We start from the raw sequence: 25363 nt of genomic DNA, 5'->3' as shown, positions 1-25363 counted from the left end.
AGGTTAGAAATAGAAATAGGGTCAGTGAAGTGGGGTCAGTAGGGTTAACCATAATGTCATACATATTCAGCTGGATCTATGATCTTACTCATTTTGGATATTTCCTCCAAAAAAAGCAGATAGCAACCAATTTATGCTTTATGGCTATTATCCATAACACTCCATAAATTTATCATAGGGGATTTACCCAGTGTATTGGGAGCCTCTATTGACATAAGAATTATATTATCACAGTATGACTGATATAAAGATATGTCTCCATTTATCAAAATATACCATATGATCCATATATCACAATAAAACGAGGCAACAAGGGAGTGAAGTGCCCCACCCCAGGGCACTGAATAAGAAGACTGGTCTCATGATTGATCCTGACTGGTATCTGCTGCGTACCAGCAATATTCTCTCTCTTTATTTTTTCCACTTGGAATATACCAGGGAGATTCTTCTGGGAGCTGTTATGTAAGGCTTCAGCTTGGGCAAATGTGATCTTTGAATGTTTTTTTTTATCCTAGCATACTAACCCCCAGACTACCTCCAATTTAATTGTCAGATGTCTTTCCACATAAACCAATAACCCCATAGAAGAGAGGAGAGAATAGTGATAAGGATAAGAGAAAAGGAGAATCAGCAGGATGGGGGGCAGGGGAATAAAGGATTGACCCAAGCAGAATGCTTCAGTGAAAGAAAATGTTTCAAACTACCTTATCAATCAAAAGCCCACCAGAAGGAGCTGACTAAAGATTTCTAATCAAGATGTTAACATCCGGGAAGGAAATTGCAAAAGTACCCTGATTAGGCATCCCCAAAAAGGTCACAAGTGATTTGGGTTGTTTAATGTAGACAAATAAGAAACACTTATGGAAACATAATGTTTTGTGAGCCACGCTGGATATCTTTAATCAAGGAGGCCATTTATATTACCAGAATTTAGCAGATATACCACACAATTTGTGCCTCAGTGGACCATGCTATCTCCCTCTCTGAATAGCTCAGCAAACTTTTTGAGCAGAGAAAAAAGGAAATAGGGCTGACGTTGTAGCAGGAATCATAGGAGACACAACCCTTGACTAGCTTGCTAGTGCTGCGCTTTGCTTTGCAAAAGGGAATCATAAGTGTTAACCTCTATACAGTCTACTGGATTGTGTATTATCCCCTTTTATACTCTCTGCTCAGGCCCCCAACGGAGCCATGAGTCTGTGCACACTCAGAACAGCGTGACAAAGCAGTCCAAACAAACCCCAAGGGAGGATGTAGGAGATGAGGCAGAACCAGCTGCAGGAGTCCAGACTTAGAGAGCTAGAGCTGTTGATGTTGTTGTTATTGTTGTTGTTTTCCCTCTTTCCTTGTACTTTCTTTTTGGCTAATTTTTAGCAGCTCCTTGCTTTTTTTTACTCCCACAACTCCGATCACTGAGCACCCAGGATGCCTCACATTATTGGCATTGTGCCTTCAAGCAAAGCTGGCTTTCCAGAGAGCACAATTCTGTTTTAGGAGAGAATTTCATCTTTGCATTTTGAAGGATCAGTATCTGGTTTTTGCAAGACATAGCATGTAATATCAAACAACATATTCTCTGGGTTTTCTTCATGATCTTTTCCCACCCCAAATATTGGAGACAATACAACAGGGGATTAGGCATTTTCCTAGGTCAGAAAGAGCAATTAAGAATTCAAATCCATTTTGGAGCTCAGAAGGAACAGAACAGAATATTTTATAATCTCGGAATAATCCTGTTATATAGAGGCTAGATCCAGTCCAACACTGGGATAAGAGAGCGAATATTTTGTTTCATGATCTGTTTGGGATAGGGGGTGAGATTTAGGAGGATTATGAAATCATCTTTTTTTAATGCTTCTGTGTCCTGACACTCTTTAGTGAGTATAAATTGGTAAAAATATTAATTTGATACTTTGTTACCACTGTCTGCTTTGATCAAGTGTATGTTTTGCCAAATGATACTCATTAAAGATCATCCAGAAATAGAAAAATTATTTATATGTGGTTTAAGTACCCTCAAATAAAGTAGCTAGGGATGCAGGTGGTAAATGGTTAATAACTGGAGTTCTGGGGGAAACTGTATCACATACCTTTACGCTTAATTGAATTATTTACACTTTATTAAATCTAGATTATAAACAATAAGTCAAGACTTGATGTGTAGTGACTGAGATTTCTGCGTTGTAAATGTTCACATTGCAAATTTAACAATCAGCTCTCACAAAATGGCTAGAGCTGGCTCCAGCACATCCTTGCTTGTACCCTGGATTACTGAAAGCTAAACCTAGTTTCAAAGCACTGGCTCATCACCTTTTCAAAAATATTTCTCGAGAGCCTCTTTTCATATGATGATACTTTTCATGATACCAAAACAGAGTCGTATTAATTCAAAGTATTAATTTTAGGTTCAATTAGATTACTCTGAACCTTCCCTTAGTAAGACTGCAGGGGGTGGATGAAACCTTTGTCCTGAATTGCTCCAGTGGCACCCAAGTTAGTGCAGTACTATTTATTTTTCAAACTATGTTACATGGTATTTAGGACTCAGCTTGGGATTTCTTAGACACTCAAAAGCCAAGAGCAGAATTTTAAGAACCAGAGCAAATGTAAACTCAGTTGAACAAGCAAATTCTGTGAGCTCTGCAGACTAGTTTCTAGCCCTAATCTTGATGAAATACTGAACCCACAACCCCATCCCCCACCTTCCAACCCATCCATCAATCCACCCACCTCACCTTCTAAATTGACTTATATATCCAGTATATGTAAATGTACCTTTCTCGTTTGTTATTAGTGTTCCTTGAATTAGTATAGTATAGAACAATCCCAGGACCCATTTATGCTCTTAAAAATTAGTGAAGATCCCCAGAAGAGTGTTTATGTGGGTTACAGTATTGATATTTAGCAATTTATAAATTAAAATGTCTTCATATTAATATGAAAATACTTTCGACTCCAGACGTCCCCTGAAAGATTTCACTATGAGGGCTGCTGGTCTGTGTCAAGAATGTCAAGATCAGTATGATTCAGTTCCTCCAGAAATGTGTCCATGAGTAGGTCATTGGATAAATATCTCACATTTAGAGTACCAACAATCAAATTAAAGTCTGTTGATGATCTAAACATAGATTCTTAGTATTCTCTGCTTCCCTTCTCTTTCTTCGTCCCTCCTCCCTCTCCCAACAGCAGAAGTAGACTGCTGGTCTGAGGGTACTTTTAAATTTTTTTTTGTTTCACTGATTGCCATTATATCCTAGGTTTTTAAAAACAATGTGATTTTCATACATGTAGATTATTGATCCATTTGGAATTGATTATGGTACATGGTATGAGATACTGGTCTGCTCACATTTTTTTCCTACCAAACTTTTGACTAGTTTTACCAACAGTTTTTCCTTCAAATTATGAATACTTTCCATAGTATTTTTTGATGATGAGTTTACTGTACATTAAATTAATATATATGTATATATATGTATACACACACACACACATATATATGTCATTCTAGTTCATTACTATCTAATCTTTTCCATTACCAGGCAATTTTAATAATTATCTTTATAATATAATTTGAAATTTAGCAGTACATCTTCCCTGCATTTTCTTTTTCACATTTTCCCCTTGATTTTTTTTTTTTACTTTTTATGCTTCTATTTTTAAAAAATTAATTTATCTAGTTCTATGAAGTATTCCATTAGTGGGGCGATCATTAGGGATGGGGATTGAGACTAAACTTGTAGTTTCATTGCCCAAGATAATTCTTTCTGGAAATGTTGCCTTGAACCTTCTTTGCAGCTTCTAGTCTTTTAGACTAGCAGGGATTAAGTCTTGTCTAGGATTATATAACTATAATGCATTAGAGGCCAGACTTGAACCCAGGTCTGTCTTCCTGACTTGGAGGTCTCTCCAATTCCAGGCTGCCTCTTAAGGAATTTTGATCAGCATAGCATTAAATTGCAAAAGCATTAAAAGCTTTATGGAAAGAGGACTAGTTTAGAATCCAAAAAGTAGCATCTGAATCTCTGGCTCTATCACTTTCTAAGCTTCTCTGGGCCTTAGTTTCCTTAAGTATGAAATAAGAGACTTCTTTTCAGTTTTAAATCTGAGATCCTATCAACAATGAATATCTCCTCAATGATTAGATTTTTCCTTAATTTTTAGATTTGTCTTTAACTCTTATGTGTCCCTTAATAGGTTAATTCCCAGCTACTTTGTTAAAATAGTATTTCTCTATAAGTAATGTTTTCTGATTTGAATTGGTAATATATAGACATGCCCATGATTTTCGTGCATTTATTACCTTTTAATTTTTAATATTACTAAATAGGAAAAGGAAGCTAACTAGCACAACAGATAGCGCACTAGAACTGGAGTCAGGAGGACATTGAGTTCAAATTTTATTTCATACTTACTATATATATGACTCTGGACTGATTGCTTAACCCTGCTTGCCTCAGTTTCCTCATCTGAAAACTGAGCTGGAGAAGAAAATGGCTTTTAAGAAAACCCCAAATGGGTTCACAAAGAGGCAGATACAACTGAAGTGACTGAACAACAAGTAGGACAAAAGTATAACTGATCTTTTATCTTCTCTTCTTTTTAATCTCTCTTCTTGTCACTTCATTTCTCTTCTCTCTCATTTCCTCTTTTTTTTGTAGCTCTTCTTCCTCTTTACTTTTAGCTTCCTGGACTGGAAACCAGAAGAACAGTTCATTAAAGTCTTACCCCTTCTATTTACAAGCCAATTTAATCATGTGCAAGTCAGTTTCCTCATCTCTAAAATGGGAATAATAATAATATTTGTTTTGACTACCTTACTGTGTTCTTATGAGGAAAGCATTTTAAACTGAAAAAATACCATATTAATTTATTAATTTAACAAACATTGAATAAGCATCAACTATGTGCAAGGCAGTGTGTTAGGTGACAGAGAACCAAAGACTTAAAAATGAAAAAGTCCTTCCCTTCAAGGAACTTACATTCCCTTGGGAGTGGACATTGTAACATCACATGTACTGAAGTACACATATCACGTGGAGAGTAATGGGGTAAAGAATACATCCAGACAAAATGCCTTTATAGAAATTTGAGAAGGGTAAGAATACTTTCTACTAATGGCATCAGAAAAAGCTACATGCTAGAGGTTCTTTCTAAGGTAAGCCTTGGAGGAAGAAGGATTCCAAAAGTGGAGATGAAGAGAAAATTCATTTCAGGAGTGAGAGAGAGCCTACATGAATGTGTAGAAAAGGGAGTCTGCTTGTGAAGTTTACAGAATAGCTGAAAATCTTGTTTGGCTAGAATGTCATTTGCAAAGCTGATGTGAAATGAAGCTATAAAAGTGGGTTAGTATCAGATTGTAGAAGACTTCCAGAGCCAGGTAATGAATTTTTGTTTTATCCTAGAAGCAATAGGGAGCCACTGAAAATTGCTGAGCAGGAGTGTGATATAGACAGCTGTGCCTTAGGAAAATGTTTCTGGCAGTTATTTAAATGATAAACAAAAGAGAAATGCAGGCAACATGACCAATTAGAGGTATTGAAAGTTCCTTCATGCCCTTCTCTTTCTTCTCTTTTTCTTTCCTTCCTTTTTTCACTATTATATAAGCCAGGACTATATGTTGAAAATCAAGTCCCAGGGGGAAAGATCAGCCAGTCAGTGATAGGGGGCCACTTAGGAGAACCCAAGGGAAAGAATTCTCCCAGGAAAGAGGGTGGGGTCCAAAGTCTTAATAGAAGAAAGTAAACAGAAAGCCCTGCCAAGTAAAGCGGAGATCATGGGGCCCTACGCAGGCAAATCCAAGGAGTTAGGAAGCAGAAAAGAAATTTGTAGCAGAAGTTCATAGATGTAGAGATTGTCTATAGCTAAAAAGAATGCACTACTAAGAGGAGTAGTAGATATGAGTGAGATGATTGCTCATCTATCCACAAATTGCATGATAAACTTTTTCTCCAGGTGTCATGCACAACTCATTCTTTTTGCTTCTGACTACAATAACATTGGATGATATGGAGCAACATATATCTTTTTTTCTTTTTTTTTTTTAAGGACTAGAATCTCAGCTTTAATTAACTTCAAATTCTATTAAAAGGAACACATTAAATCATTTTCAATGTAAAATTCATTTTTAAATTGAAATAGGATAGGAATATAATAGATGAAATTTCAGTCTAGAGTTCTAATTTTCCTGGCTCACTAGCCTCATAAGATACCCCTCTTCCATTTTTAAAAACATTTTTATTTAAATTTTTGAATTCCGAATTCTCTCTTCCTCCTTCTATCCCTTTGGTAAGCAATCAAATATAAGTTACACGTGTTCAATTTTGTGAAACAGTTCTATATTAGTCATCTTGCACAAGAAGACTTGAATAAAAGAAAAAATTGAAAGAAAGAAAATGAAAAACAGCATGCTTCAGTCTATATTTAATCAATATCAGTTCTTTCTCTGGAGGCAGATAGTGTGCTTCATTATTAGTCCTTTAGGATTCTCTTGGATAATTGTATTGCTGAAAATAGCAAAGTCATTCCTAGTTCTTCATCCCACATTACATACAATGTTTTCCTGATTCTGTTCACTGTGTATTAGTTCACATAAGTCTTTGTGGTTTTTTTTCTGAAATCATCCTGTTTGTCATTTCTTATGGCACAATAATATTCCACTGCAATCATATACTATACCTTGTGTAGCCATTCTCCAATTGATGGGCATCCCTTTAATTTCCAGTTTCTTAGCCACCATAAAAAAGCTGTTATAAATATTTTTGTACAGTTTTTGGAATTTTTAGAGATATAGATATGGTAGTGGTTTTGCTCAACCAAAGAATATTCACAGTTTTGTAGCGCTTTGGGCATAGTTTCAAATTGTTCTCCAAAATGGTTAGATTAATTCACAACTCCCTGAACAGTGCATTGGGTCCCAGTTTTCCCACATCCCCTCCAACAGCTAACATTTTCTCTTTTTGTCATATTAGCCAATCTGATAGGTGTGAGATAGCGTTGTTTTGATTTTCATTTCTTTAATCAATAGTGATTTAGACATTTTTCATATGACTATAGATAGCTTTGATTTCTTTATCTGAAAACTATCCACTGACCATTTATTAATTAAGGAATGACTTATTTTTAAAAATAAATTTGCTTACTTTTCTGTATATTTGAGAAACAAGGCCTTTATGAGTTATACTTGTAACAAAAATTTTTCCCAGTTTTCTGTTTTCTTTAAATTTTGACTACATTGGTTTTGTTTGTACAAAATCTTTTTAGTCATAAATTAAAATTATATATTTTACACTTTTGATATTCTCTTTTTTTTTCTTTGGTCCTAAATGTTTCCTTTACCCATAAATCTGACAGATAAACTATTCCATGCTCTCTTAATTTGTTTATGATGTCACCCTTTACAACATATATCTTTCAGTGGCTTTGCCCTCTTTATCATCACCATCACCATTAGCAGTAGCAGCAACTCTTAGCTATAATTTTCCTGAAGTGTCAATCGGACCATGTTATTCCCTTTCTCAATACACTCCAGGAGCTCTCTATTATTTGTTTGTTCTTTAGTCATTGCAGTTGTGTCCAAACCTTCAGGACCCCACAGGGTTTTCTTGGAAAAGATCCTGGAGTGGATTGCCATTTCTATTTGATGATGGGTTCATTGTAAATCATACTAATATATAAAATTCTAGTTCATTATTGTCTATTCTCTTCCATTACCAGACTTTAATAATTATTATTTTATAGTATAATTTGAGATCTGGCAACACAATAGTTTGCCAAATTATTACCTTTAGGATCAAATATAAACTCATCTGTTATTAAAAACTTCACAACCATAGGAAAGAGTGCATTTCTATAATGCATCCAAAGTGATGAGGTCTTACTCCAATATTCTCTTTTATACACCCATTTATAAACCTACCCCTATTTTGCTCCTCAGTTTCAATGTCCTTCCTTAATTTTTCAATTACCAAGCATTTATTTTCTCTCCTTGAAAAAAAAAAGAAAGAAAAACAAAACCCTGTAACAAATACGCATCGTTAAGCAAAACAAGTACTCACAATGGCCATGTCCAAAAATGCATTTCTCTCCAATGTCCTTCCAACAAAGATCACATTACACAGCACTGATAATGAACTCTGGGAAGCATAACTGTTCTTGGATGTGCTCTGCCTCTGGAATATCCTCTGGGGCTTAGAGGAGACAAGCTTTGGAATAAAGGTATGGGGATGCTTTTCCTATAGCTAACCCTGACCTTGGCCCTTATCCATCTATCACTTAATTTTTTGGAGCTAAAGCAAAGTGGGGGAAATCATGGTAGAGGAAAGAACTATTGAATTGAATTGAAAATTTGAATTGAAGGTAGTGCCTGAGTTAAACCTTGAAGGACAGTAATTGTGAGAAAGATACTAAATGTACTTACTGTGAGTATCAAACTGCTGCTGGGCTGAAAAGGAGTTTCTCAGCCTTCTCCTTCTCCCTAGAAGCCACTGCTATTCTGGACCCACGTGGTTTAGTCCTGAGAAAGTCTGACCTAAAATGAGAAGAGTTAGGTTCCCTTTTCTCAAAGTCTTTGTTTTGTCTCCACAACCCCATCCTCATAACCTTGAAGAAAAATTACTTAAGACTTATGTTTGAGCTCCTTTCTAGGATCTCCCCACAGGGGAGAATAGAAAAATACTCTGTGCATGGTAATATCAGTCAGATATAGGATAGGTATTTCTTTCCTACATACAGAAAAGTGCTAATCACAAACACAAATGTGCAATGAGAAAAACATAAAAGAGAATTCAATAACTTAACTCACAACTCATTAAAAATACTCATCACATCTCAACATCCCACATTCTGTGGAATAGCTTAATGAATTGTTACATATCACAAAGTCTTTATCTATTGACCAGCTAGGGCAAGAATTGAGCACCCCTACTTGTTGGTGGTCATATCCAATAAAGAAAAATTCCTCTGCCACCAATCAACTCCACATAGTACTTCTGGATCTCTCGAATCCACCAGGTCACCTCCAAATCTGGGCACATCCATAGAAAACATAATTTTTTTTTCACTTTCTCAGGAAAACAAACAGGAGGATCCCAGACTCAAACTTAGGTAGTTGAATCTTACTGCTCTAGCTGATATTTGGGAGGAGTCACCATGATGTGGTAGTCCATCAAGAACCAGCCCTCCCTTTTCCCTCACAGAAGTTTCAGAGCTACATGGTGTCACCTGAAGAGATAAAGGAAAAGGGCAACAGAATAAGAGTCACTCCATTTTTAAAGATCTATTGAGTCATTGTCTCTCCTTGCTCAGTTGTTCATAAAGGGACTGTTTTAGTCATCCCGAAAGCTTACTCCAGTGTTGAGTCAACATGGAAGCAGATAAGGGACTTTGTTATCCCTAAAGTACCTTACTCATTTTCTAGCATCTATGATCAGCAAGAAGCTGGAAATACTAACAATAACAATGATGATGATAATAGTAGCTAACATATAGCCCTTTTATATGCTATATAAATACTATGTAGCAGGCACTGTGATGAGCGCTTTACAAATCTTATCTCACTTGATCCTCACAATAACTCTGAGAGATAGGTGCCAATATAATCTATTTTTACAAAAAACTGAAGCAAAACAGGGTTAAATGGGTTATCTAGAGTAACATAGTAAGTGTCAAAGACTGCATTTGAACTTGTCTTCTTGACTCCAGGCCCAGTATTCTATCTACTGGGCCTCTTACTTGCCCTCAGAGAAGCTCTGGGTATGCCCTATGTAACTGCTAGATAAAAGTGCTTTGCATTCATTCAGAATTTAGTTCAATTCAGCAAATATATATATATACATATATATGTATATATGTATATATATATATATATTCTCATTAGTATTTTATTTTTACAAATGCACATAAGATGGTTTTCAGCATTCATTTTTGTAAGACTTTGTGTTCCAATTTTTTGTCCCTCTCTCCCTTACTTCTCCCCTCCTCAAGACAGCAAGTAATCTGATATCAGTTTTACATGTACAATTCTTTTAAACATAGTTCTATATTTGTCATGTTGTAGAGGAAAAAAAAATCAGGCCAAAAGGGAATAACTACAAGAAAAAGGGAAAAAAATAGATAAAAATAGTATGCTCTGATCCATATTCAATTTTCATAGTTTTGCATCACAAGTCTATTAGAATTATCTTGCATCACTGTATTGCTAAGAAGAACCAAATTCATGACAGTTGATGATCACATAAACTTGTTACTGTGTACAATGTTTTCCTGGTTCTGCTCACTTCACTCAGCATCATTTTATGTAACTCTTCCCAGGTTTTTCAAGAAATCAGGCTGCTCATCATTTCTTGTAGAATAATACTATTCCATTACATTCATATACTATAACTTATGCAATCATTTCCAATTGATGGGTATCCATTCACTTTCCAGATCTTTGCCATTACAAAAAAAGACTGCTACAAACATTTTTGCACATGAGGGTCCTTTCCCTTCTTTTATGACTCTTTAGGATACAGACCAAATAGTGACACTGCTAGATCAAAAGGTATGAACAGTTTTATAGCACTTTGGACATAATTCCAAATATTTGCAAATGTATTAAGCAACTACCTAGGCAGTATTTTGTGCTAGGTTCAATGCCAAGATTGTCTTTTCCTTCAGGTAGCTTGATATTCTTCTATGGAGACACAATAGTAACAGAAACTAGATTAATGTTTCAAAAAAAAAACCAGGAGAGATATTGAAATAGATATTACTAGCATTTTCCCCACTCTTTGCTAAGTTTTACAAAAGATTCTCCAGGACATTCAACTTTAGTCAATTATTTCTTATGACTGGAGCTCCTAGAAACCCCATAGATCATCTCTTTCCCTTTGTACTTCTGTGAGTCTTAAGATCAGCCATTTATTTTTATTAATTGTTCCCAAATTATTCCTATTTAGGGGAATCAGAAACCATTGGGAATTTTTTCAGAGAAGGTCCCCATATCTTCAGTTTTCCATTCTATGGAGCCTCAATTGGATGTGTGGCACATGAGAACCAGTTTTTAAGTTCTATGCTATATTGAGTTAGCCACATCATTATGAAATAGACTATTTTAGGCTTCATTTATCCCTTACTCTTTTTAAAAAAGTTTCATCGAGTTATTTTTTAAATGTTTTCAATCAGCACATCTTTATTTATTGTCCTTACACCCAGAGGCTACTTGAAGGTCTCAATTTTGAGAATCTGGTAAACAAATAAAAAAATTTCCTAATGACCCATACAGGCAAGCATCCAGGCTCCTAATTGGTCACTGAAATGCTCAGCTTGCCAATAATTGTCCCCTAACAATGTGTTTAGTCACAGATTTTGTAATCATTAAAAGTACCACCACTGGAAAATATAAAGTTGCTTCTTAATTCATTCAGTTTTTCAACCCTCCTCCAGCCTGTTATGCTGATCCAAAAAAATAAAAAATAAAAACCCCAACCATTTGTTCACTTCCTGTGGACATTTGGTGCTGCTGGGCAGGGCACTGGACAAACAGGATTTAATTGGCCTTGGTGCAGGTAGATTGTAGCATTCCAAAAAACTTACCTGGTTTGTTTTGTTTGTTGTTTTGAGGTGTACTATCCTTGCTTTAGGCTATACCCCCTCCTCTTGCCTGACATTTCTTGCCTTTCTCAATTCCTGGAGTTCTCCAAATCTAAAAACCTCCATACAGAAGTTTTCCTTAATCAAGTAATCATAATGGAGGTGAGGAAGGGAAACTGGAACTGGCCAATGACAGCCCTGTTTTATGAACCTATGCATCATGTTCTGCTTGACAAATTTCTCATATGGTATTTGGAACATGCGCATGAATTTCTTTTCTTTTCCTTTTTATTAGTCTGTTTACCCCATGAAGAAAAGGATTCTTTTACTTGGCTGCTGAGCCAGATCAGAGAGTGCTTACAAAAGACACTAACCTGATCATTCTGCCCCTTTCTCCCTCTGATCAAGGGAAAACATATGGTCAGCTTCTGTATGGTAGGGAAGACTTACACTTTGATTTTTGCACTGGGAGCTAATATATGACTTCTTGTCTTTGTTCTTTCCTGTTTTTTTGGGGTTTTTTTTTTGGGGGGGCAGCTAGTGGCAACAGTGCCAGGCCTAAAGTCAGGAAGCTTCTCTCTGAGTTCAAATCTGACTTCTGACACGTAATGGTTGTGTGACCGTGGGCATGTCACTTAATTTTGTTTGCCTCAGTTTCTTCATCTGTAAAATGAGGTTGAGAAGGAAAAGGCAAACTACTCCAGTTTATTTGCTAAGAAAACTCCACATTGGAGTCACAAAGATTCAGACACAGCTGAAAAATGACTGAATAACAACAACATAAAGTAGGTTGCAACATTTAGTCTTTGAAAGACCAGCAGACTGAGTCTCCAGAAATTTGAGAACTAGAGTCAATGCCATATTTTGTGGACAGCCAGATCTGGTGAGGAGCAAAGCCCCCAGAACCATTGTTTGACCCAGAAAACCAGTGGATTAAAAATGTCCTAGAGAGAGTCAATGCATTTCATTCACTGACCAAGCCGCATTTAGAAATGGACTTGGGAAGGGCCAGTGCTTCTAGCAACTGCTTTAAAGCTGAGCCCACTCTCCCCAAGATCCAAGATGGTATGTGGAGATTTTGCCCTGAGATATTATGTGTTTTGTAGTTCCTGTTCTTACTCTATCTTCTCAGTAGATAACCCTGTGTAAAGCTAGTTGATGCTAATTAGTTAAATGATGCTGGATGCCAATTACTTAAAACTATTAAAAATATGAGGGAGAAATGAACTACATTTAGCAATTAATATAGAGACAAGATATCAGAATGGGCCCGAACCACTGTCATTATAGAAAACTCCCACTGTCCCTCTGCAGTACCCCTAGAGCCTTGAGGGGAGAGATATAGATGATCTCATCTATGCAATGGGACATCTAGTCTACCCAATCAATCAATAAACAAGCATTTATTAAATACTTACTATGGAGCAGGAACGGTGCTAAGCAGAAACAGATAAAAGTTAAACAGTCCTTGCCCTCAAAGAAGCCTACATTCTAACCAAGAAGGCAATATGTGTGATGTATATGATTGATGTGTGTATACATATATGTATATATGTATGTGTGTGTACATATACATATATACAAACACAAACATGTAAATACACATGTAGAATATATAAATTAATATAACAATTTTGAGAGGGACCATACTAGGAATGGGGAGAGAAGCAAGACTCAGGAAAGGGACTTGAATTGAATTTTGAAGGAAATAAGGGATTCCAAGAGATAAAAGAGAGGAGGGAGAACCCTCCTGATATGAAAGGCAATCAGGGCATTAGACTCATACTGGAAATTTTCATGTGCTATGGTACTTTGGGAGCTTTCCCTGGCCAATCTCCCAGAGCTCCCTACCTATGACATCACAGGGGGGAAATCAACTGAACATATGAGTGGCAGCCCTGCCCTTACTATAAAATCCCTGGCCCTCACCAGTTTTGTTCTCACCCTCTCAGGAGGACAAAGTTACCCTGGTATAGAAAAGTCCATTTTGAACTAGAGGAAATGAACAGTGTTGGATATGACCTGAATACACCAAAAATGGAGGGAAGTCCCTCATGTTATCAGCTTTGACTCTTCCTTCTTTTCCTGCTGCAGCCTGATGATCACAGAATCTGAGCCCAGGGACCTCCCGTTCTGATGCCTGACATATTGATATATCTCATTCTCTGAACTCCTCCCTTGCCTCTGTTTTTTACCCCGTGCTTTGGTCCTTGGGTCATCAAGTCAGGCCTTACTTATGTTTTCCCTCATGTGAGTTAAAAGGATCCTGTAATAAAGGCCTATTGCCTTTAGCATCACTACTCTGGCTGGCTCTTTTATGAAAGCCTCTAAATCCCAAAGCAGTTGCAGTAGGTTGGGATATGGATGTACAAGTAGGCACAGAAGTGACTGTTTACTGCCTTCTCAGGAGGATAAAAATGATCCAAGAAAAGGTTAGGCAGAAGAATTTCCTGAATCTTAATAACCACAGAAGCTAGGTTAGTGAAACATACTCTGTAGCTTCCTGATACTGCCTCACCTCTTGAAGAAGCTGACCTCCATCCTTTTCCTCAAAAGCCAATGATACAAGATGCAAAGAATGCTGATTTGGAATCAAGAGATTTTGATTAGAAGTTCACTTTTTGCCCTTAATTATGTGATTTTACACTGACCACTTAATTTTCTGAGGCTCAGTGTTTTCTACCTATAATGGGAATGAAAATGATTTATATAGTATTAAAATATTGAATTTAATATTTGAAACTATATTTTAACATTTAAAATATTAGATTTAGCATTTAAATAAAGTATTAAATTTACATAGTATAAGTTACTACTATTTATATAGTAGTTTAAAGATCATAAAGTACATAATACAAAATATATAGATTATCCTCACAGCAATGCTGTGAAGTAGCTGCTATCATTATTCCCATTTTTTAAGTGAGGAAACTGAGGGTGGGAAAGTGTGACCTGTCTAGGAACACACAGCTATTAAGTGACCAAGACATGACTGAGATAGGATTTGAACCCAGGTGTTCCCATTTCTAAGATGGACACTTGATCCACTGTACCCTTTGCTGCCTCACTCTATTTACCTCATAGATTGTTGTGGGGGAAAGTGCTTTATAAAACAAAGTTCTATGAGTTGTTGTTGTTGTTGCCTCCTCCTCCTGAGGCCCTGCACTATTTTTCAAGGTACTGAAGTCTTGCTGTAACATTCTGTGGCCATGCCCCGGGGCACCTTTCAGTAATCCTACCCCCTCCTTCTCCTCAGCTCCAATGCCCTTCCAAAAAGGATCACATTACACAGCTTTGGGGAGCACTGCTATTCTGCGACATGCCCTCGTTCTTTATGTCTATCTGCAGCCAGGACTTCTTTCAACCTCTAGCCTCCTCCCCTTCACCTCTAGAAGGAAAAAAATGTGGGGGAGAAAAGAGAGAATTAAAAAATAGAGAGAGTTGGTTGAATGCACACCAGAGATTTTCAATTTATCTTTAAAGACATCTGGAAAAGTCTGAAAAACAAATGTTCTAGCATCACATCATATAAAACTCTTATTTCAGAGCCTTCATTGTGTCATAGTTATTTTTGTATTCCTTCTATTAGATTGTCATCTCCTCAAAGATAAGCATCATTGTCTGTTCATTTCTATATTCCTCTTTCTGACAATCCCACCACCACTACTAGTGCCTAATATAGTGTCTTGCATATTATGTTCAAATACCAGAAAGAACCATGTTTTAGGCAACTAAGTGGTACAGTGGATTAAGCCCTGAGCCTGAAATCAGGAAGATCTGAGTTCAAATGCAACCTTGAATACCCTATAAGCTATACGATCCTGGGCAAATCACTTAAACTCTGTCTATTTCAGTCTTCTCAATCTGTCACAGATTCTTAACTGGATCATAATAGCACTTGCCTCCCAGGGTTGTGAGAATCCAATGAAATGTTTGTAAAGTATTTATCACAGTGCCTGGCACACAGTAGGCACTTAATCAATACTTATTCCCTTCCCTTTCCCTCTCCTTATCACCTATGAACATTTCCATAGATTGCAAACCATCTGTGATTTGATAGTTGTCTTGAAGAGTTGCAAAAGGCAAAAGAAGTTAATGGCTTGCCTAGAATCACATACATAGTAAACATCAGAGATAGTATTTGAGCATAGGTTTTCTTGATTCCAATCCCACTGTCTATTCACTATGGGACAATGCCTTTACTTATATTTGAAAGATACTCAACACATTTGAGTTGAATTGAATATTAGCTCTTGGAGAAATGACATGTCATCATCATCATTGTCACTCCTACCATCTTTAGAGAGCATTCTGAAGGGAGTGCTAGCCATGTCTGTCATGCTGTGCTTGACATTTCAGTGTCCAGAAAGACCTGATCCATACCCTTTAAAAGGTTCCAGTTTTTAAAAAATCTGCTACCCATTTTTGTTATATCTCAAAAAAAAGTTCTCCAAAGGGACTGAGGAATAATGGTCAACCCAGAGCCAAGATTATTAAATCAATAAGACCACAGGATTTACAAAGGTGCAAAACAGTAACATTCATTAAGAACCTACTGTGTGAGGTGTATTAGGCCAAGTGCATAGAAAGAAACAAAGTTCAGATAAAACATGGTCCTTGCTCTCTTGTCACTAAGTGTAGTAGGGGAATAAACTCCAATTGTGATATTTAGTTTTACCTGTAATTAGAGGGACAAATATTAACAAGAAATGTGAAAGAAAATACTCTGCGGGGGTTTTCTCTACTACCTAAATGTAGGCCCACATTTCTCCCATTTAAAAAAAAGTACATTTGAACCTTCCTATCTCAAATTTCTTGCCAAATGTTTTATATTGTTGTTTTTCTGAAGCATAGACTTCTTTTTTTTTATTAAAGCTTTTTATTTTCAAAACATATACATGGATAATTTTTCAACATTGACCCTTGTAAAACCTTATGTTCCAATTCCCCCTTCCCCTCACCCCCTCTCCTAGATGGCAAGCAATCCAATATATGTTAAACATGGTAAAAAATATACATTAAATTTAATATATGTGTACATATTTATACAATTATCTTGCAGCATAAGAAAAATCAGATTAAAAAGGAAATAAATGAGAAAGAAAATAAAATGCAAGCAAACAACAAAAAGAGTGAAAATACTATGTTGTGATCCATATTCAGTTCCTATAGTCTTCTCTCTGGGTGTAGATGGCTGTCTTCATCCAAAATCATTGGAAAAGGCTTGAATCATCTCATTGTTGAAAAGAGCCACGTCCATCAGAATTGATCATCATATAATCTTCTTGTTGCTCTGTACAATGATCTCCTGGTTCTGCTCATTTCACTCAGCATCAATTCCTATAAGTCTCACCAGACTTCTCTAAAATCATCCTCCTGATCATTTCTTATAGAACAGTGATATTCCATAACATTCATATACCATAACTTATTCCCCAACTGATGGGCATCCACTCACTTTCCAGTTTCTTGTCACTACAAAAAGGGCTGTACATTTTGATATATTTAATTTGGGCATAGTTCCAAATTGTTCTCCAGAATGGCTGGATCCATTCACAACTCTACCAACAATGTATTAGTGTCCCAGTTTTCTCACATTACCTCCAATATTCGTCATTATGGTTTCCTGTCATTTTAGCCAATCTGAGAGATGTGTACCTCAGAATTGTCTTAATTTGCATTTCTCTGATCAATAGTGATTTAGAGCACCTTTCCATATAACTAGAAATGGTTTCAATTTCTTCATCTGAAAATTATTCATACCCTGTGACCATTTGTCAATTGGAAAATGGCTTGAAATCTTATAAATTTGAGTCAATTCTCTATATATTTTAGAAATGAGGCCTTTATCAGAACCCTGGAATGTAAAAATGTTTCCCAGTTTATTGCTTCCTTTCTAATCTTGTCTGCATTAGTTTTGTTTGTACAAAAACTTTTAAACTTAATATAATCAAAATTTATATTGTGTTCAGTAATGAGCTCCAGTTCTTCTTTGGCCACAAATTCCTTCCTTCTCCACAAATCTGAGAAGTAAAATATCCTTTGTTCTTCTAATTTGCTTATAATATCACTCTTTATATCTAAATCATGAACCCATTTCCAAAGTATGTGATATTATCTTGGCATATGGTGTTAGATATGGGTCAATGCTTAGTTTTTGCCATAGTAGTTTCTAATTTTTCCCAGCAATTTTGACCAAATAGTGAGTTCTTAGCCCAAAAGCTGGGCTCTTTGGGTTTGTCAAAACTAGATTACCATAGTCATTGGCTATTTCGTCCTGTGAATCTAACCTATTCCACTGATGGACTACTCTATTTCTTAGCTAGTACCAAATGGTTTTAATGACGTTTGCTTTATAGTATAGTTTTAAGTTTAGTATAGGTAGACCACTTTCATTTGCATTTTTTCATTAATTTCTTTAAAATTCTTGACCTTTTGTTCTTCCAGATGAACTTTGTTATTATTTTTTCTAGATCTGTAAAATAATTTCTTGGGAGTTTGATTGGTATGGCACTGGATAAGTTGATTAATTGAGGTAGTATTATCATTTTCATTATATTAGCTTATCCTACCCATGAGCACTTGATATTTTTCTAATTGATTGGACCTGATTTTATTTGTGTGGAAAGTGTTTTGCAGTTGTGTTCACATAATTCCTAACTTTGCCATGGCAGATAGACTCCCAAATATTTTAAATCATCGATAGTTGTTTTAAATGGAATTTCTCTTTTTATCTCTTGTTTGAAGTATAGACCTCTTGTTCAAATGACTCCAGTGGCTCTCTCTTACTAGAGAGCAAATATAGAATTCTATGTTTGGCCTTTAAAGCCCTTCAGAATATAGCCCCTTTCTACTCTTTCATAGTTCTTAAACTTTATTTCTCTCCACACTCTCTATGATTTAACTGTTCTGGGTTAGGCGCTGTTCTTAACATAGGACATTTCTATTCAGACTTTCCTATTGGCTCCACTTCCCCTGAACCTCCTATATTCCCTGGCTTAATTCAAAACTCAGTTCAGATTCCATTTAGTTTCTTCAATTTTCCCTCCCTCTACCTCAAATCTTCCTTTGAGATTACTTCTCTCTCTTCACATGTGCCTTCTCAATGGAAAAGAAGGAAGGGAGAATCTGGAACTCAAAGTTTTAAAAACAAATATTAAAATTGTCCTATATGTAACTGGGAAAAATAAAATATTAAACAAGATAAAGAGGAAATAACCTTCCATTTACTTTATATGACTTGTATGTACTGCTGTGCTCATATTATCTTCTCTCCTTTAGACTGTGAATTCCTTGAGGGCAAGGACCATGTTTTTCCCTTTCTTTGCATCTCTAGCCCTTAGCACAGTGTCTGGCACATAGTAAATATTTAATAAATGCTTGTTAAATTAGTGAGGGGAAAAGATACCAGCAGCCAAACCTGCTTATCAAGATGAATGTCTATGAGCCCATCCTTACACATTGCAGTGAACTAAGGGGAAAAATAACCTAGCCAAGAACCAGATTGCTGTTGTTGTGTACCTCCCAGGCCCCTCTGTTCTCTCTGCATGCACTTACATTCTCATACATTCTCACACATCAAAATGCATGACTCTCTGACTCTCCTACGGTGCATATGCTAGCAGCCAGGCTTGATTCTAGTCCATTTCCTTTTGCTACCAACACCAGAAACCTTTCTGCTTCCTACTGTCCCTAAATGCCTCCCTATAGAATTGCAATTTCTTTTCTACCCAGCTGTTCCTCCCAATGCTGAGACTTGTCCAAGGAATCTGGCCACACTAGTGACAGATTTATTGCTTCTCTTCCCTTTCCAATTCTGCATTGAACTTCTATCTTCTGACACAGAGACCTTTGACCTTACTTGTCCATCACATTGACGCAGGTCTCTGGTGCCAGCGGCACTGGGAGAAGCCTGCACAGGATGGGTCAGAACTAGAAGCCAGGCTAGTCTGGCATGTCCTGAAAAATAAATAGTGCAGCCCAGAGGCAAGACAGTGTAACCAAGAAATTCAGGTAGAAAATGGAAGGTCCCTGGGCACACTGAATCAAGAAAATGAAGCTCAGGTCATGACTCTGGGGATTTGTAGTCTGGGTAGTTGTATTAAAGTCAGCATCAGAGGATTTAATCCAAAATGAATTCAGTTCAGTTTGACTTAATTAAATAAACATGTATTAAATATCTACAAGTGAGACAATGAAAAAAACAGCAAAAGGCAGAGTCCAGAGAAGCAGGTCTGCTCAGTCTTCAGAGATCCAGATGTAACAGAAGGCATGCTTTGAATGCACAGCAAAGACTGGCCCCAACAGAAAAGGAAGAATGGAGAACATGGACAAGCCCAGGTGTCCAGGAGCATCTTTGGATCTGGCTCTGAGGGGTTCTCCAACACAACAGCACAGCTGACCCGTGACTTGATCTTGGCATGGACCAGTTTGCTCTCTGCCCTAGTTCTAAGCCTATCTAGATCAATTGGCCCCAATCTATGAAAGTCATGAGAGTCCTGGCTGATCTCTTTTCCGTATTTCTTTTTTTGTTGTTGTTTTGGGTAGATGAAGGTTAACAGGGATGACTCACCCTTCAGAAAGAGGTAGGACTTTTTCGGTTTCTATCAGCTGATGATTTGCCCAACACCAGAGGTCTCTCTATCCTATGTCTTCTGAGGCAGAATCTATTATTGTCTTTATAAATCATGACAGCTGACATGCATATCACACTTTCGAGTTAAAGAGGTGCTTCTGTTTGTTCCCCGCAACAACCCTGTGATGGAATCATTGTCCTCATTTTTACAGATGAGCAAAGAGTGGCTCAGAGAAGCCTTTCCCATGGTCACCCAGCTGGTAAGTGTCAGAGGCAGGATCTGAATCTGTGTCTTCCTGATTCCAAGCCTAGTACTCCTTGCACTACAACATGCCACAAGAACTCCTACACCTCTTGAGGATCACTGATTTTGAGCTGGACTGGAGTAAAGTATCACCATGTCACATCAAGTTCCAGCACTCTAATTACTGCCTGTGTATTTCCTGATGTGTTTGGTTCTGATCTCTTGCCAGAGTCCCCAAACCTTTGACACAAGCACATCCAAAAAAAATCCAAAGGGTTCAGAAGATGGGGTGTTGTCAAATGCAGCTCTCACAAACTCTGAGAGTCATTCTTTTTGTGTACTCTGTTAGGCAACTCATAGGACAACTATGACAGCAAATCACTTGATTTCCCATGGGACACACACACACGAGGTGAAATACAGAAATACACAGGACAAGTCACCCAGGAATAACAGACCCCTAAAGCCACACTGTTCTGCCATTAAAAAGACTCACATGATTCATTGCCTCTGTCCCTCCTTCCAAGATGAGTTCTGCAGCATCAGTAAATTAGGCCAGCTGTACAAGCAGCAGTCCAAAAGTCCTGCTTCTTCCTTCTTTAATCTGCTGTCTGTGGGCAGACTCAGAGGGAAGGATGGTCTAGTGCAAGCTGCAGGACTATTGCCTACAGCTGCTGCTGCCCCAGTACCCCTAAAGCTCAGATGCTCTGACTTCCTAAGTATAGGACTATCTCCTAGCTCTTAACTTCAGTTTCAACTTCAACAATTATGTATTATGTGTTTACTGTGTGCAAGACACAAAGCTAACTGGCTACTACAGGAAATACTAATATTAAAAAAAGACAAAGACCCTGCCTTGTGGAACTCACAGTCTAGGAGAGGGATATTACATATACGCAAATGAACAACCCATGGCTTGTGAGCTTGATGATGCAGTAGACAGAGCACTGATCCTGGAATAAGAAAGAGTTGAGTTTAGATCTTGACCTCATCCACTTACTAACTGTGCCTGGGACATAGTAGGCTCTATATAGATGCTCATTTCTTCCTCCTCTTCTTATGAACTCCAGCCGTCATTTTTTGCTTAGCCCTTGAATTTTCTTCCTCTTTGTTTGGGACTTAGTAGCCTTGGACTTTGCCTGTGTTTACTGTTCAGCCCCATTGATCTGTTGACTGCCTTCATTCTGTCCTGCCAAGCTTGTTTACTCACTTAATGGCCCTTTGATTAGACCTGCCCTGCATGCTTGTTCATTTCCAGCACAAACCTAGCGCTTCTTGTCCTTGCCTACCCCTCTTGCCACCTGAGGACCAGATCAGACACAATGATTAGTATCAATAGCATCTTTATATAGCAAGAAACTGCAGGGTTTTGGTTTTAAGGAAAACATAGTTTGGAATCACAGTCATGACTCTAGAGAGACTTTAAGAGAAATGACATTCACAAGAAGTTATAACAAAGAAATGTGTCATCTGGGAACAGAGGGACATATCACTATCCTACATAACAGTTTTCTAGCAGGATGCCACACCTTTTCAGCAACTAGAAAATCAACTGAGTCATTCACGTTTTTTTGTTTTATTTTGTTTTGTGAAATATTGGCTGAACTGGGGATTTGAGGAAGCAGAGCTATTACCAGGACCATAGATACTGGGCTAGAAGGAACCTCAAAGACGATTTAATCTACCCTCCCATGTTATAGATAATGAGAGGGTACATTACCAAATCACCAAATCTCAGGATCCAAAAGGGCTTCAGAAACCATCTAGTCCAAACTATACCTGAACAACAACCTCTTCTACACAATACCAGACAGGTGTTCATCCAGCCTCTGCCTGAAAATGCCCAATGAGTGGAAAACCATTATCTCTAAAGGCAAACCATGGTACTTTGGGTCAGCTCCAACAGGTGGGAAGGTTTTTTTCCCTCCATCAAGACTTAATTTATTCTCCATCTTCCATCCATTGTCCTCTGGGATTCAAGAAAAAACAAGTATAATCCCTCTTCTTTATAATATTCCTTCAGATACTTGAAGATAGTTATTATGTCCTCCCTTCCTCCCCTTCTCCAGGTCAAACATTCCCATTTCTTTCAGCAGGTGCTCATTTGGTTGCTCTCCCCTGGATGGTCTCCAGCTGGTCAATGTCCTTCCTAAAATGTGGCACCCAGGACTGAACACATACTCTGGGTATGATCTCACCAGAGTTAGGTACATTGGGTCAATCACCTCTTTAGTTTAGATACTGTGACTTTCTTAATGCAACAATATTATAAAAATAAACTGGAATTTCTGATCATTAGCACTGTTTTTAAGTGTTTGAAGATTTTTTTAAAAGGTGCCACATAATCTTGGCTTATATTTAATCAATGATAATATCACATATAAGTAAATAGAAGCAAAGAAAAAGTAATCACCTCATGTAATTTAAAGTCAGAATTCCACTAAAATTTCTCATCAGATTTGCTCATCCTCTGGAAGATAGCATTAGAATGATTTCAAATCAATTGGAAAATGGTTTCATAAAATCAAAAATCATCTCCATAGGGACACATTTAAGATGGTGTGTCTAGGATAAGAAAGACACAGATACTGGATAGGAAGAGCTGTCCAGAAGAGAATTTTAGAGCTGGAAAGGACAATAAAATAATGTGAAGCAATCTGATGTGGGAAAAGTTCTTTCTGGGTCTCTGGTTTTGGGAACTGGATTAAAGGAACTGGGTTAGCTTTGTAGCTCTGCAATTTATTGCTGACCTTGAGTAAATCAGTTGATAATCTCTGGATTTCAGTTTCCTTTTCTGTAAAATGAGGTGGTTGGACACCCTTAAACCTATAATTCTACCCTCTTTCTAGACCTTAGTTTCCTTATTTGTAAAAATGAGGACATTATTTAGATGATCACTAAGCTTGCTCAAAACTCTATGATTCCAATACCTTATTGACTAAGAAAAATACAACACCATCAAGGTGTATTTGTTAGAGAAACCTATCCACTCAGATTGAGTTTACGAAAAGGAAAAATGATAAGGGTAAAAGATCATGTGACTTCCTAGTCCATTATGTGGTACTTGCTCTGAAATCCAAGGTTGGGAAGTGGAGAAGGGCTGGAGAAGAACCTGGGGCTGTGGTCTGTGGCCAAAATAATGGAAGTCCTGCCCATGGGCTTGCTGCTTCAGAAGGCCTGAGTGTGTCAGATGGCTCCTTAGGGGGTGCCGCAGTGCATAACAGTTGTAGCTTTTCCAGAGCTCTGAGGAATCTAAGATACAAGTGAGGGGAATGATACATGAAAACAAAAGTCAGTGGAAACAGTGACCAGCCAGGAGGCTCAGGCAGAATAGAACGCTCTGTCCTTGTTATTGCTTCATGAAGTTGCTACTCTCTTTCTGCTTGGCAGGCTTTGGGTCCAGTGAGGGACGTGCAGGCGTCTTAGTGAAGGGATAACCAGAAGAGCGTGTTCTCTTGTCATTGGGACATTTGATTGCTGGGTTTACAATTTTCTACTGGAGCCTCCTCCCTCCTCTCTCAGGCTTCCAGCAGGTTCATTCCTATCCTTTGGCACCTTTCCCTAAAGCTCTGCCCTTTCTACCCTCTGTTCCCTCTCTCTCCTACCCCCCACCCCAGGCCCAGGAAGAGGTTGTTTTTATTCCTGAGACTCAGTTGGCGCAAGACCATGAATGAGATGGACCTCCTTCTCAAGAGTTGTCAGCCTATGGGATAGAAGAGGCCTTATCCTGCCTAGAAGACCACCATATTTTAAAGTGCTCCAAATAAAAAACACAAATTCAAACAGCATAAAAGTAATAAATATGATAAAAGTGATAGCAAAACCACCTTGTTGGTGGAGCTGTGAAGTTGTCCAGCCATCTTTGAAAGTGATTTGGAAATATAACCCCAAAGCCCCCATTCTATTTTTACCTTTTAACCCAACAATGCCATTAGTAGGCTTATATCTCAAAGACAGCAAAGACAGATGAGAAGAACCTATACGCACAAACATATTGATAGCATATGTTGTAGGGAACATTGTTGTAGGGAAGTAATGGAAAGAAAACGTTCATCAATTGGGAAGGGGTGGAACAAATTATATTGTAGGCATGCATGGATCATTTTTGTGCTATAAGTAATGGTGAAAAGGATAAATTCAGAGAAACTAATACAGAAAGCAGAACCAGAAGAACAGTTAATATATTGATTACAACATAATAAAAGAAGGCAACTGCAAGATATTTGAGCACACTGAACAATGCGATGACCACCCACAATTCTGGAAGACTGATGATGAAGCATTCTTTCCAGCCCTTGGCAGAGAAAGGTGATGGGCTACAGTCATAGAATGAGATACATTTCCAGACAGAGCCAACATGACACATTTGTTTTTCTTGATTATACTTGTTACAATGAAGAGCTTTATTTGGGGGTAGAGGTGGTAAGTGAAGAGGGTTGTGATAATGATTTAAAAAAAGGAAAATGGCATCAATTAATATTAATTAAATGATATTAAATGATAAATTTGATATAATTAAATTAATTAAAATATTCAGCAGAGAGTTAAAAAAAAGTTAAAAAGTGGACACAGACAGAATATAGTGTTGACCCTACTCTGTTAAATTTGATGCATATTTTTAAAAGACTAAGCTTTAATTAGAGTTATGGTTTCACGATGCAATCCTCTTTTTCTGTATTTGGAAATATTTCTGTATATGGAAACATTCATTTTTGTTATTAACTGTCAAGTTCATAATAAAAAATTAAAATGTCACTTGCCAAGTCACTTGCCTCAGTGTCTTTATCTACAAAATGGACCAGAGAAAGAAATAGCAATCCACGCCAATATTTTTGTCAAGAAAACCCCAAATGAAAAAGAGTCAGGCACAACTGCACAACAGAAATTATTAAGAAATTTCTGCTTATATCAAGCCCAAGTCAATCTTTCTCTAATTTCCACTGGTACCACGTTCTGACTTGGTGCCAAGC

The 25363-nt window shown here is 37.4% G+C and overlaps 2 long non-coding RNA genes across 3 annotated transcripts in view; one reads left to right on the top strand and one right to left on the bottom strand.

The window, feature by feature from the left end:
• Window positions 1–22689, top strand: part of LOC127538451 (uncharacterized) — a 55151-nt gene extending 32462 nt beyond the window's left edge. Inside the window, exons 2-3 of the long non-coding RNA XR_007947742.1 lie at window positions 20362–20409; window positions 22487–22689. This is a non-coding gene — a long non-coding RNA (uncharacterized LOC127538451). The remainder of the gene's footprint in view (window positions 1–20361; window positions 20410–22486) is intronic.
• The window catches only part of LOC127538449 (uncharacterized), a 57882-nt gene continuing 36902 nt past the window's right edge, over window positions 4384–25363 (bottom strand). For both annotated transcript variants that reach the window (XR_007947738.1, XR_007947737.1), the window contains exons 3-4: window positions 8420–8530; window positions 4384–4693 (exon numbers count right to left, since the gene is read on the bottom strand). This is a non-coding gene — a long non-coding RNA (uncharacterized LOC127538449). The remainder of the gene's footprint in view (window positions 4694–8419; window positions 8531–25363) is intronic.

This window comes from Antechinus flavipes, chromosome 5, assembly GCF_016432865.1.
Source record: "Antechinus flavipes isolate AdamAnt ecotype Samford, QLD, Australia chromosome 5, AdamAnt_v2, whole genome shotgun sequence".
Taxonomy (NCBI): domain Eukaryota; kingdom Metazoa; phylum Chordata; class Mammalia; order Dasyuromorphia; family Dasyuridae; genus Antechinus; species Antechinus flavipes.
Note: the sequence above shows the minus strand (reverse complement) of the source record. Positions and strands in the feature narration are given on the sequence as shown.